At 37.0% G+C, this 12,987-nt stretch overlaps 1 pseudogene; it reads right to left on the reverse strand.

Moving 5' to 3' along the window:
• Nucleotides 1–4,830: 4,830 nt before the first annotated feature.
• Nucleotides 4,831–5,923, reverse strand: LOC124083346 (metaxin-3-like; annotated as a pseudogene).
• Nucleotides 5,924–12,987: the final 7,064 nt, after the last annotated feature.

Raw genomic sequence — 12,987 nt, forward strand, 5'->3', positions numbered from 1 at the left:
CAGCTTTTTCTGAATGAAATTCAGACTGATTAGCTAATATGTGCACTCCCTAGAGACTCCTTTGGAATCTCTCCAAGGGACAGGTCAGTAATCTAACACTTCCCTTTGTCGTGTGGTAGGTCTGCCCTGGGCCTGTTTAACAGCAAGCTCCAGATTGTCAGCAAGTGCTTTGCAGTTATAATTTCAGATTTCTTCAAGATTCTAGTTGAAAACACACACACACAGAATCCCCAAGTTCACTTCACTGTAGGATTTTCTTTTTAACTTCAGTTTCCCTCTATTACCAGAAAGCTACAAAATGTTAGTAATATTTCTGTGAAAGTTATATTAGTCAAATTTTATAGTCAGTGTGCTGTTTTGAAAACTATTTTATCATATAAATATATTTATTGTGATTGGTTAAAAACAAAGTAAAGAAATCAAAAATCCCATCACACAGAAATAATTCCTGTTAGTATCTGAACTTTTATACCTCCAGATTCTACATATGCGCACCATTTGAACAAAAATGCAATAACATTACATGTTTGTTATATAATCTGCTTTACTCCCACAAATTTATACAAATATATTGTTATGTCAAGAATATAGATTTATATCAAAAGTTTTATGGGAAAATTAATATTTCATAGAATTAATAAGGTATAATTCCCTAAAAATTGCTGTTATAAACAATACTAAAATGAACATCTGGAGGCTTGTATGCATGTGACAATTTTTTAAAGTTGGGCTTAGAAATGCTTATTAAATTGACAGTTCCCCACATCCTCCACATTCACCAACACCCCTTCCTTTTCTATCAGAGAACTCAAAGCAGGAAGAATCATTAGTCTGTCCTCACACTTGTGATCAAAGAGACAAAAGAGATAGATGTTTTCCTTTCCTTAAGCTCTGTGTTCTCCAAGTATATTTACAGCACTATGGAGTCAATATTCTGGGAGGGAAATAATACATAACTATTAAAATGCTGTCATCAAAACTTTGTAGTTTGCTTTCAAAGGATGTTCATATCTCATTCACTACCTCTTTTACTCTCATGTAAAGGTTCTAGTTGCTCACTTTTGAGTCTGAAAAGTGTTTGGAGTCAAGGTTATTTTAGCTATGAGAAGACAATTTCCAAATTAAGATATATTTAATTCTTAAACAGAATTTAGGTATTAATAATAACTTACATATTCACTCAACATATGCCAGTCACATACTGAATACTTTGTAGGTATTACCTTATGTCATTCTCATAACAGATCAGTAAGATCAGCATTACAAAATAGGTAACTATGGAATTATGAGTACTTTAATTCAGGCACTAATAATGGCAGAGACAAGACTATGGTTTTGGTCAGCCTTCTTCCTTTCTATCACCTTCTCTTTCTCAAAAAATCTGATCCCAAAAAACTATTAAGTGAGACAGACCAAGGTAGGTGCCCACTACTGGAGGAGACTTGAAGTGGGTTATCAGAATGAGAACAGTTTGAGGGGGTATCCATTTACCCATGATGTAGAGAGCTAGATAGAGCCTGAGCTGGGTAAGGGGTGTACACATGGAGGTGTAAGTAGGTTATTTAGTGGTGGGAGGAGGAGATCCATAGGAAGGGGACATGATTCTGCCCTGGCAGAATAATGAGGGTATCCATGAAAAGGACACATCCTTGTTTGGTACCAGAGACTTAGCATGGTGAGAGGTATGGGGAAAGTAGGTTGCTTTCTTACAGGGGACTGGTCTAGTAAGTAAATATCTTAAGGCTGATTGGAGCCTGGTTTCACACTGTGGAAAGAGAAAACAAGTAAAATGAGTCCTGTGGTATTAGATGGGAATTCAAGGTATCAGTGTGAACTCAAGATTTTCAGTACACAATGAAATACAGGTCTGTGTATGTGTGTGTGGGCCATGTGTATATTCCCAAGCCTGTCTCTTAAGGGGTCTTGGAAGTAGTCATAATAATTGGGATTAGCAATGAACACACTTTCAGATTTTGGTTTCTAAATATCACTCTCTGCTAAGAGGATTCCAAGTTTCTGAAGATAAAGCTGATTCTGGGATTAGGGATGGAATAATATAAGATGTTCTTGAAATATATTATTGTACAAAGAAATGTTTTAAGGACAATGGGTCAATCACATCAACAGAACACAGAGGCCAGACTAAAGGGTTCCCACTAACCAAATTTGGTATATTTTGAACATTAGAATAAATAATGATAATAATGAATTAGAACTAACTGAATAAAAATAGGAAACTATGAGTTCATATTGATATAAGAAACAGGAAGTTTGGTGAGGACTCAGAAAAGTATTGTTTATTTTCCCTCATATGTGAAAGCTAGAAGGAAAACACAAGGAAAAAAATATGCTGTATGGTTTAGATGTGGTGTCCCCCAAAAGCCCATGTGGGAGACAATGCAAGAAGGTTTGGAGGACAAATGATTGGGCTATAGCCTTAACATAATCAGTGAATTAATCCCTGATGGGATCCACTGAGTAGTGATAACTGGAGACAGGTGGTATGTGGCTGAAGAAAGTAGTTCATTGGGGGTGTGGCTATGGGGTATATATTTTGTATCTAGAGTGGAGTCCCTTCTCTCTGCTTTCTGATCGTCATGTGAACTCTTTCCCTCTGCTACACACTTCTGCCATGATGTCCTGCCTTACTTGGAACCCCAAGGAATGGTCAGTTGTCTATGGATTGAGACCTCTGAAGCTGTAAGCCCCCAAAGAAACGTTTCCTCCTCTACATTTGTGCTGGTCAAGTCTTTTAGTCACAGCAGCAAAAAAAACTAATACATATGCCATGAAAGTAAAAGGGTTACCATAGGGTAGAGGGAAGGGATAGGGGAAAGAAGGAAGGATGGTAGTGTACTGAGGAGTGAAACTGATCAAATTGTTTTTTATGTATTTGTGAATATGCCACAGTGGAACTCACTACTCTGTATAATTAAGATGTATCAACTAAAAAAAGTTTGGTAAGGAAAAGGATATTCATGTAATTTTATAGTATTTTCCCACAAAGCATTAGTTAAATATAAAGAATAATTTCACAGTGAAGATACTTGCATATCTCTCTTTACTTGAGAGATAATAGAAAACATCATCAGTGATGAGACAAACTGAAAGCATGCATTACCTGTTGGGGTGCACTGAGAATACAGCCAGCACTACACTCTCAATATCTCTGCGAAACACATAGCCTAAGCCTAACCATGAAGAAAAATCAGATCTGCCCAAAGGGATATGCTACAAGTCCAAAGGGTAAGTGACCTTTTTTGGAAGGGAAAGGGAGTACCAGGGATTGAACTCAGGTGCACTCGACCACTGAGCCACATCCCCAGCCCTATTTCATATTTTATTTAGAGACAGGGTCTCGCTGAGTTACTTAGCACCTTGCTTTTGCTGAGGCTGGCTTTGAACTTGAGATCCTCCTGCCTCAGTCTCCCAAGCAGCTGGGATTACAGGCATGAGCTACTATGCCCAGTGGTAAGTGACTTTTATTGTTAGTGGCAGAACCAGGACAGAATTCATTTATCCAGACTTCCAGATGGGGCATGGTGCTTCTCCATCCTGTTCCATCCCATTCCTCAAACAATAAGTGAGGTTTTATTTGTTTGGCACTGTTGTAGACATCACTGATTATCTTATCCACAGTGGAGAGTAAGACCAACAAATCCCTGCCCTCATGAACTCTCAGTCCACTGAATGTAACCAGACATTTTAAAGCATAGAAAGAAGGTAAGTTTTAAAACGGAAAAACGTCATGAAGGACATAAAGCCAAGGCACTGGTTAAGACTTAGTAATATGATTTCACATTTCTTATGATCTATGGCAGTTTTAAAATACACCTGAAAAATTTTAACACTCCTTTTTTTTCTTAAATAAGCAAATTCCTATTATAATAACCACATAGCAAATCCTGGAACAGTTCAGCAACCAATAAATAGAAAGTAGTCTTAAAAAGCTGCTATTTCTGATTATTCCTTTGGATCCTTCAACTATATTTAAAATATATGGAAAATTACTGGTTGTCCAAAAGCTTGTGACTACATAATATGCTTCTTATGAAAGAATACTGGACTGAGTCAAGAATGGAGAATGTAGTCTAGTTGCACATTACCCAGGCCATGGGCTCCTCCTAAGCGGTGTCTAACAATTGGGCAAGTTTCATTAAGATTTCATAGCCTAACATAAAACAATGACCAACACATTCAGTTCTCCTGGAATCAATACAGGAATGACACAATTAAAGATGTGCTACAAATAATTAGGTCTAAAGTTGCTATATCCACGCAGCAAACTCAAAGAGCTCTTGCTAACCTACACTGAATACAGCAGAAAATACTAATGTTATATTGAAGTGTGTATCATCAGATTTTTATCTAACCACGTTTAATATTTATATAAGTGGTACTAAACTCTCAGATTAAATTTATAAGAGCATAGTTTAAAAGCACATTCCTCATTGCTTTTTTAAGTTAAAAACAGGCTTTTCTTTTGAAGTAATTTTTATTTTCCTACTTCCGAAAATAGGCATCAGATTTCTAAATTAAAGGAAAAAAAGTCTCAAAGAGCCACATATTATGTACTCAGACAGGTTTAAGAAGTAACTAAGTTAATAAACTGAATAAGTTAACTTGAATAAATTAAGAATGCACATTCAGAACAGAATTGTAGCTTTTGGTCAGCAACATGTGAACCAAAAGCAAAATATACAGTGCAGTGTATTTCCCCTTCCCTCACAAAGTTCATTAAACATTCACTTTTATTTAAAATGCATTGCTAAGGTAGAACACAAGCTTCCTAATGAAAAAAATATATATAGGTGTCATAAAAAGTTCCTTCTGTTTTAGTCTTCCTTATACCTAGGAATGGAATTTCCCTTTTGCCTTCACATAGTAAGTATGAAAGATTACCAAAACAGTCATGACTTCAACTACAAAGCAAGACCACTGTCAGTGTGATAGTTGTTTAGAATTACTTTTTTTTTGGCAGGAGTCAATTTAGTTTGGCAGTTTCTGAAGAGGAAGATGAAGACTTTGGCGAAAACTGACATCCATCTTTTCAAATTGGATTCCTTATTTACAAGTTGTGTGAGTTTCTTGCAGATTTGCATCTACCGTTTCTGGTCCAGCTAGAGAGATGCCTCCAGTCTGATGAAACTATTTTTCAAGTACTAGAATCATGGGAATGCACCTCACCAAAATCAATCTGTTACTAATTTCTGTTAACACAAGAAAATGCTCTAAAACTAAGCTAAAAGTAGCTGTTTAGGATATCATCACAAAAGTGACACAGGTTGGAGCATTGTTTCAGATGTTCTCATAACTGAACTTTAGAAAAACGGTACTTTGTAAAGGGGTGCAAGAAAACCAAAACACATAGGCATCCAAGGTAGAAGGCTTGAATTTCCACTTCTTGGACACGGTAGAGGGGCGGTTCTCCTCTGGTCAGGAGAATTCTATTCAGTGCCCCCGCTGGACATCCTTCCAGGTAAAATTAAACTCAAGGGAAAAGAAATTTGTGAAGCAAACCATGGCTTTGTTACAGTAAAGTAACTGTCACTTAACCCAGAATGTGTGAAGCTGCAAAAGGAGAGAGAAAACATTCCAAGATGTCAAAAGCAGGGAGAAGCTTCTCTTGAAGGAGAGCAGTGTAAGCTAGTATATCTGCACCTTGCTTTGCTGACAGTTCATATCAGCTATATATTTCTGTTTTCTTAAAAAGTTCAGTATTTTTGTTGGCTGAGAAAGTGTTGTCTTTGGTTGTCAAAATTGGTATATTATCTCTTGAACCTCTCCAGGTATTATCTATGAAATTGACTTTCAAGAGTGCACTACAAAATTTGGCATAAACCATCACCACCAGGGACTTGCTGTGGATGGATAGGAGCCCCTAACTCTCTCTCCAGCAACTGAGCTCCAAGGGGGCCACCATCTTGCTGAGGTTGACTTAACACTCTTTTCATTAAAGGATGTTCCCTCTCTTAAAATTTGGGTGGACTTTCGTGATTAATTCCACTGATAGAATGCAATGTAAGTAAAATTGTGTGATTTGAGGCTAACATGGCAAAGGCCATGCAGCTTCCTCCTGGGTCTCTCTGTTGGGGATGCTTGTTCTTGGTACCTAGCCACGAAGGTGAGTGGAAAGCCAGACCACAGGGAGACGCCCTGCTTAGGTGTTCTGGACAGTGTCTAGATTAGGGCCCTAGTCATCAGCCAGCATCAAACACCTGCTTACAAGGAAAATTTCTAGATGACTGCAGACCCAATCATCCTCTGGCTGCAAATGCTTGACACACCCAGAATAAACTGACTGCTGTCATTATGGCCTTTAAGTTATGTTGCTTATTAGCAATAAATTCCTTATTATCGTCAACAAGAGAATAAACACTTAAATATAGAGAATAGAAATATGATTAGGACACAACCAATGTATAGAAGGAATAAAGCAGAGTTAGGCCTGAAGACCAACTCAATACCATAGTTTTCCCAAGTTTTGATATTACAAGATTGCTAGTACAACACATAAGGTTGTAGAAAAGCAATTTTTGCAGGGTCTTTCACCACTCAATGAAAAGTATCACTTCCCTCCATCCCAGTCACTCTGTCTCCATAGGATTAATGACCAGGGAGGGGTGTTAATGCTTCTTCCCTAAGCTGCCCTCAGCAGGAGTGTGCAAAGTAAATTTAGCAAAAATTAAAAAAATTAAAAAAAAATCAGAAATGGTCTTTATTACTGAAAATTAGAAAAATATGGGTAGATACACAGAGCAAAATAAAAAATATTCATAATCCCACAATCCACATGAATATTATAGGTACATTTTCTTCAAGTTCCATAATATTTACATTACATATTCTTCCTTCTTCCATAATTCACAAGTGACACTGTATTTTATTGGGATTTTTATTTGCATTTCCCTAGTAACTAATGATGTTGAGCATCTTTTCATGTATTTGATGGCCATTTGTGTATCTTCTTTGGAGAGAAATCAGTTTAAGACCTTTGCCCATTTTTTGACTGGGTTGTCTTTACAAGGATGAATTGAAAGAGTTCTTTGTATATTCTGGACAATAGACCATTAACAGATATATAATTTTCAAATATTTTCTCCCATTATGTAAATTCTCACTTTCTTGATAATGTCCTTAGGGCACAAAGTTTTAAATTTTGAAGTCCAAACTATCTGGATTTTTTTTGTTTTGTTTATGGCTCATGCTTTTGGGTGTCATATATTAGGACTTATTGACAAATCCAAGAGTATGATTTATTCCCATATTTTAGGAGTTATATTATTTTAGCTCTTCTCTTTAGTCAATATTTTTTTTAGTTAAATTTTATATATAATAGAAAGTAGAGATCCAATTTTATTCTTTTGTACATGGATATTCAGCTTCCCAACAGCATTTGTTAAAGAAACTGTTCTTTCTCCATTGAATGGCCTTGGCATTCGTGTTTAAAATCAATTGGCCGTATATGTTTGTGTTTATTGTTAAGACACTCAGTCCTATTCCATTGATCTGTGTGTCTATCCTTATGAAAGTATCACATTGTTTTGATTGCTGTTACACTGTAGTTAGTTTTAAAATCAGGAAGTGTGAGTTCTTCAAATTTATTCTTTTTCACTACTGTTTTGGCTATTCAGGACTCCTTACCAATGTGAATTTGAGGACTGGTTTTCCCACTTATGCAAAAAAAAAAAAAAAAAAAAAAAAAAAAAAGAAGAAGAAAGCTACTGAGATGTTAGGGCATTGCATGAAATCTATAGATTGCAGTTAGCAATACTGACATTTTAACAATATCAAGTCTTTTAGTCCATAAATATCATGGAATTTTCTTGATTCTATCATATTTATTTTAATTTCTTTCAGCAAAGTTTTATAGTTTTTGGTGTATAAGTTTTTCATTTTCATGGTTTAATTATTCCTAGGCATTTTTATTCTTTTAGATACTCTTTTAATTTCCCTTTCATGTTTTTTGTTATATGGAAGCCAATTGATTTTTGCATGTTCATTTTGCATTCTGCAACTTTTCTGAATTCACCTAGTGATCTTGTAGATTCTGAGGTTTTTTTTAAATAGAGAATCATTTGCAATTCAAGATAACTTTATTAATTTCTTCCCAGTTTGCTTTCTTTTGTAATTGCTTTGCCAGACTTCCAATACAGTCTTGAATAGTGATGATGAAAACAGTATCCTTCTCTATTTCCTATAAAAGGAAAAAAATTTTCAGTCTTTAAACACTGAACATGTTAGGTGGGTTTTTCACAAAGGCCTCCTAGAATGAAGTTCTTTTCTATTCCTGGTTTTCTGAGTGTTTTGGTTTTTTGGTTTTGTTTCATCATGGAAGATATTTTCTTTTTCTTAACAGTGCAATTCTGTATTTTATTTGTGTGTATAAATAGAACAGAACTGAGTTCCAATGACCAAATATATTGACAAAACTGCCAATAAGTATAATCAATTAAAAGAAAAAACTTTCAGATTGCCTATTGAAGTAAAATTCAAAACTATTGCTTTTCAAGACATATACTAAACAAAACATTAAGCACAATGCTATTCCCTAAAATGCCAGGGATGTGGGATTCCTGAGGCAGGAAGGTAACAAGTTTGAGGCCAGCATTAGCGATTATAAAGGACAATGGCTGAGGGAAATTATTGGCATTCATCACTTTATAGGGCATCAATTACCCATGTATATATGAATCAATAAATGAATGGGAGGTATCCTGGGATATGGGGTACATATTTTCCCCATATTTTAAATAGTAAATATGTGAATATTGCCTCCTGGGGCACTTGGTTACTTTGACTCAAAGCTCTTTTTTCTTACAAGAAAACACATCATGGAGGGTCCAATTCATTATCTCAGAACGATGTCTATCCTCCTTGGAGGTCCCCACTCCCCACTCCCCACTTCAGTACGACCACTCCCATAAGATCTGCTCATTTACTCACTGAAGAGTGTCTCCATGATGCCAGTGAGGCTTTCTGCTTTGCTTTAGTAAGGTTGTTCTACAGAGGTCACCATAACTTTCACAAAGACCTGGACCTAGACCTACGATTACTGTGACCTCTCCACATCCTGAGTAACTGAGTCCAAACATCTGAGGCGATTCCCTATTCTTTCTGCCATGACAGTTCTTTTCTTCATTTAAAAAGTCATAATGGTCACTCTAATGAAGTAAGATTACTGTAACAACTGCAATATAAATACTGGTTTTCCAAAAGAGTAATGCATCTGTTTGTCTCTTGTTTTCTTGTTTTTCACTAAGAGGAAACACTTTCACTCTTCAGACTACCAACTGAGAAAGTGTAATATTAGAGGGACTAGGCCCTCATAAATCTTACCCATGGCACCAGACCCAATCTTCTCTGAGAAGTCTTTGGTAACTCTAGTCAGATTTTCTTTCTCCTCTATATTAAGGTGGCTCCATAGAGGTAACCAGAATATGCACAAGGCCCTGGATCAATAATTATTGAGACTTCTCCACCCGCTCAGCTACAAGAGATGTGAAGATGGACAAGAGCTCAGGAAACAGCTGTGTGACAATGCAGGCCAAGGCAGGAGAAGATACTCACTATGGGGTGGCTCAGGCACTGGGCCAAGAAAGAGCTTCTGACACTTGCTTCAGTGTCCCTCCCTGCAGATCCAGTGGCACCTCTTGCTGAAGCTCCAAGAGTTACTAGAGTCCTAATTCACAAGGACATGTGATATGAACACAGAGGGCCAAGGAAGGTTCTGTTCTCAGCTGATGGTCTAATAATAGGGATGCAGGTTTGGTGATTCCCATTATCGTCATCTAACCAATGCCTTACAGTTCATTCTTCTGGACTATGTTTTTCAGAAGTGCAGTAAGAAATTGCTTTATTCATGTCTCTGTCCAAGATTTCTGCTGGACACTTTCACACTGACTCCTATTACTGGGTGGCATTGTTCTCCATCTTCTAGAGATTATTGCTATCCCAAGGAAAAGTCATCATTTTGTGATTCATGTGCTCAACAGCAATAAGTAGCCAGTGACAATCACCTTGCCTACTTTGGCTACAGAATATTTAGATAGAGAAGGGTTTCATTTCTGAAGGAATTTCCATTGGGCCATGAATGCTTGTGTAGTAGAATATGCCACCCAATGTTGTTAGCAGTATATAAATCATTGCTTTGAACTATGCAAACCCTGGGCAGTAAAATGCTGCTTCTGGGAACATTGCAGTGCAAAAGTGCCAGAGGAAGGCCCATTTGTAGCATGACTCCTGTTGATAGGGGAGATTCCCTGCTTGTCATGGAATTCACTAGTTCAAAAACCTTGCACCTCAAATCCCAGCTGCCCAGAGGTAGAAGAAATGGGAGTAACCTGCTAAGTTCCAACCATGTTGTTTTCCTCAAACTTCATCCTGTTCACCTCAAGAAGTTTTTCACACTAAAACATTTTGATGTTCCTACTATAAAAATAAAACGCAGGTCTCGTTCTTTGTTAAGCCAGACTCTGCTGCAGCTGGCTTGCCCACCATGCCCCCACTTCCAGTAATAATTGAGTCTTTGCCTTATTTCTATAATTTCCAATTAATTTTCTCAATCCAGCTCACTGCCTATATGGTTAACTGTTCATCTGCTGCGCTGGTTGGGACAGACAACACATCACCTGTTAAGGGTATGGTGAAGCAGCCCAGGATGGAAGCAGATGACATTCATTCTCTTAAAAACATAAAAGATACTTAGTGGCTCCGAGCACTGGAGCCGGGACACTGCTCTCCGAATTAGTGTATTTTCTGTTAGTTGAGACAGCCATGATTTTTTTTACCTTTTGTTTCATTAGTATTGTATATTTTATTGGTTTTACTATGTTAAGCCTTTCCTGAATTGCCATAGTTTATCAACCTTTGCTGATGGTTTCATTTGACAGTACTTTGCTGAGAGTTTTGTTTTTAATCTATATTTATTTATTTTTGTATCTGTATTTATAAGAGATATTAGACTGTCATTTTACTTATACGGAAATCAATATATGGAAATCAATAAACAAAATTCATCAAAACAATAGACTTTAAAGACAAGAATCACGATTATTTCAATAGATGCAGAAAAAACATTTGACAAAATGCAGTATCCATTCATGTTCAAAACACTAGAAAAACTAGGATAGTAGAAATATACCTCAACATTGTAAAAGCTATATATGTTAAGCCCTGCCGCAGTCTGGCTGGGCACAAATCACGAGCCACTGAAGAAGGAACAAACTTTATTTCTGAACTCCACCAGCACACTCCACACATGCTCCCGGGAATTCTCCCAAACGCCATCTACAGGCTACTCCAGGAACCACCAACCGGAAATCTCTCCTCTGGCACTTCCCCAACCAATGGGAACTCTCCGGGGAATCCCCGGAGAACTCCAAAGTAGCAGGCCGAGGCAGACAGCAGGGGTCTAATATTACAATTGAACACACAGCTTAACATAACTATTATCATCTCAATGGCTTGCTGGCATCACATCCATCACCGTCACCTCTCAACCACTCCGTTCTGGCAAAAATGCCATGCATCATTCTGACTGGGCTATTGCTCTCAGCAAAACCCAAGGCCAACATCATTCTAAATGGAGAAAAATTGAAAACACTCCCTCCAAGAACTGGAAAGACAAGAATGCCCTCTTTCACCACTTCTATTCAACACAGTCCTGGAAACTCTAGCCAGAGAAATTAGAAGAAAGAAATTAAAGGGCTACAATTAGGAAAAGAACTCAGACTATTCCTACCTCCTGACACCATGATTCTATATTTAGAATATGCCCCTCCCCCCAAAAAAAACCCACCAGAAAACTTCTAGAACTCATAACAGAATTCAGTAAAGTACCAGTATATAAAATTTATACCCATAAATTAATTGCATTCCTATACATCAGTGATGGATCAACTGAAAGAGAAATTAGTTAAACTGTCCCATTCACAACAGCCTCAAAACAAAATATTCAGGAATCAATCTAACAAAAGAGGTGAAACACGTCTACAATGAACACTTTAGAACATTAAAGAAAGAAAATGAAGGCCTCAAAAGATGGAAACATCTCCCTTGCTCTTGGATAGGCAGAATTAATATTGTCAAAATGGCCATACTACCAAAAGCACTATACAGATTTAATGCAATTCTGATCAATCTCTCAATGGCATTCTTCACAGAAACAGAAAAAGCAGTCATGTAATTCATTTGGAAAAATAAGAGACTCAGAATAGTCAAAGCAATCCACAGAAAGAAAAGTGAAGCAGGAGGCATCATAATACCAGATCTTAAATTATAGTACAGGTTACAGTAATAAAAATGGCAATGGTATTGGTACCAAAATAGACATGAAGACCAATGGTATAGAATAGAAGTCACAGAGACAAATCCACATAAATACAGTTATCTCATAATAGACAAAGGCATCATAAACATACATTGGAGAAACCATAGCCGCTTCAACAAATGGTGCTGGGAAAACTGGAACTCCATATGAAGCAAAATGAAATTAAACTCCTATCTCTCACCTTGAATAAAATCCATCTCAAAGTGGATCAAGGACCTAGGTATTAGACCAGAGAACCTGCACCTAATGTAAGAAAAAGTAGGCCCAACTTGCCATCATGTCAGCTTAGGAACCAAATTCTTCAAAAAGAGCCCAAGTAGTAAAATCAAAACTCAATAAATGGGATGGAATCAAACTAAAATCTTCTTCACAGCAAAGGAAACAATCAATAATGTGAACAGACAGCCTATAGAATGGGAGAAAATTTTTTCCACCTGACCTCAGATGGAGCATTAATCTCCAGGACGTAATAAACTGAGATTTCATCTCACTCCTGTCAGAATGGCAATAATACAGAAAACAAATAACAATAAATGTTGATGAGGATGTGGGAAAAAAGGTACACTCATACTTTGATGGTGGTGCTACACATTGATGCAATCATTCTGGAAAGCAGTATGGACACTGCTCAGAAAACTTGGAATGGAGCCATTTGA

The sequence above is a fragment of the Marmota monax genome, unplaced genomic scaffold (genome assembly GCF_021218885.2).
Source record: "Marmota monax isolate L192 unplaced genomic scaffold, Marmota_monax_Labrador192_F-V1.1 WCK01_AAM20220418_F8-fsc00276, whole genome shotgun sequence".
NCBI classification, from domain to species: domain Eukaryota; kingdom Metazoa; phylum Chordata; class Mammalia; order Rodentia; family Sciuridae; genus Marmota; species Marmota monax.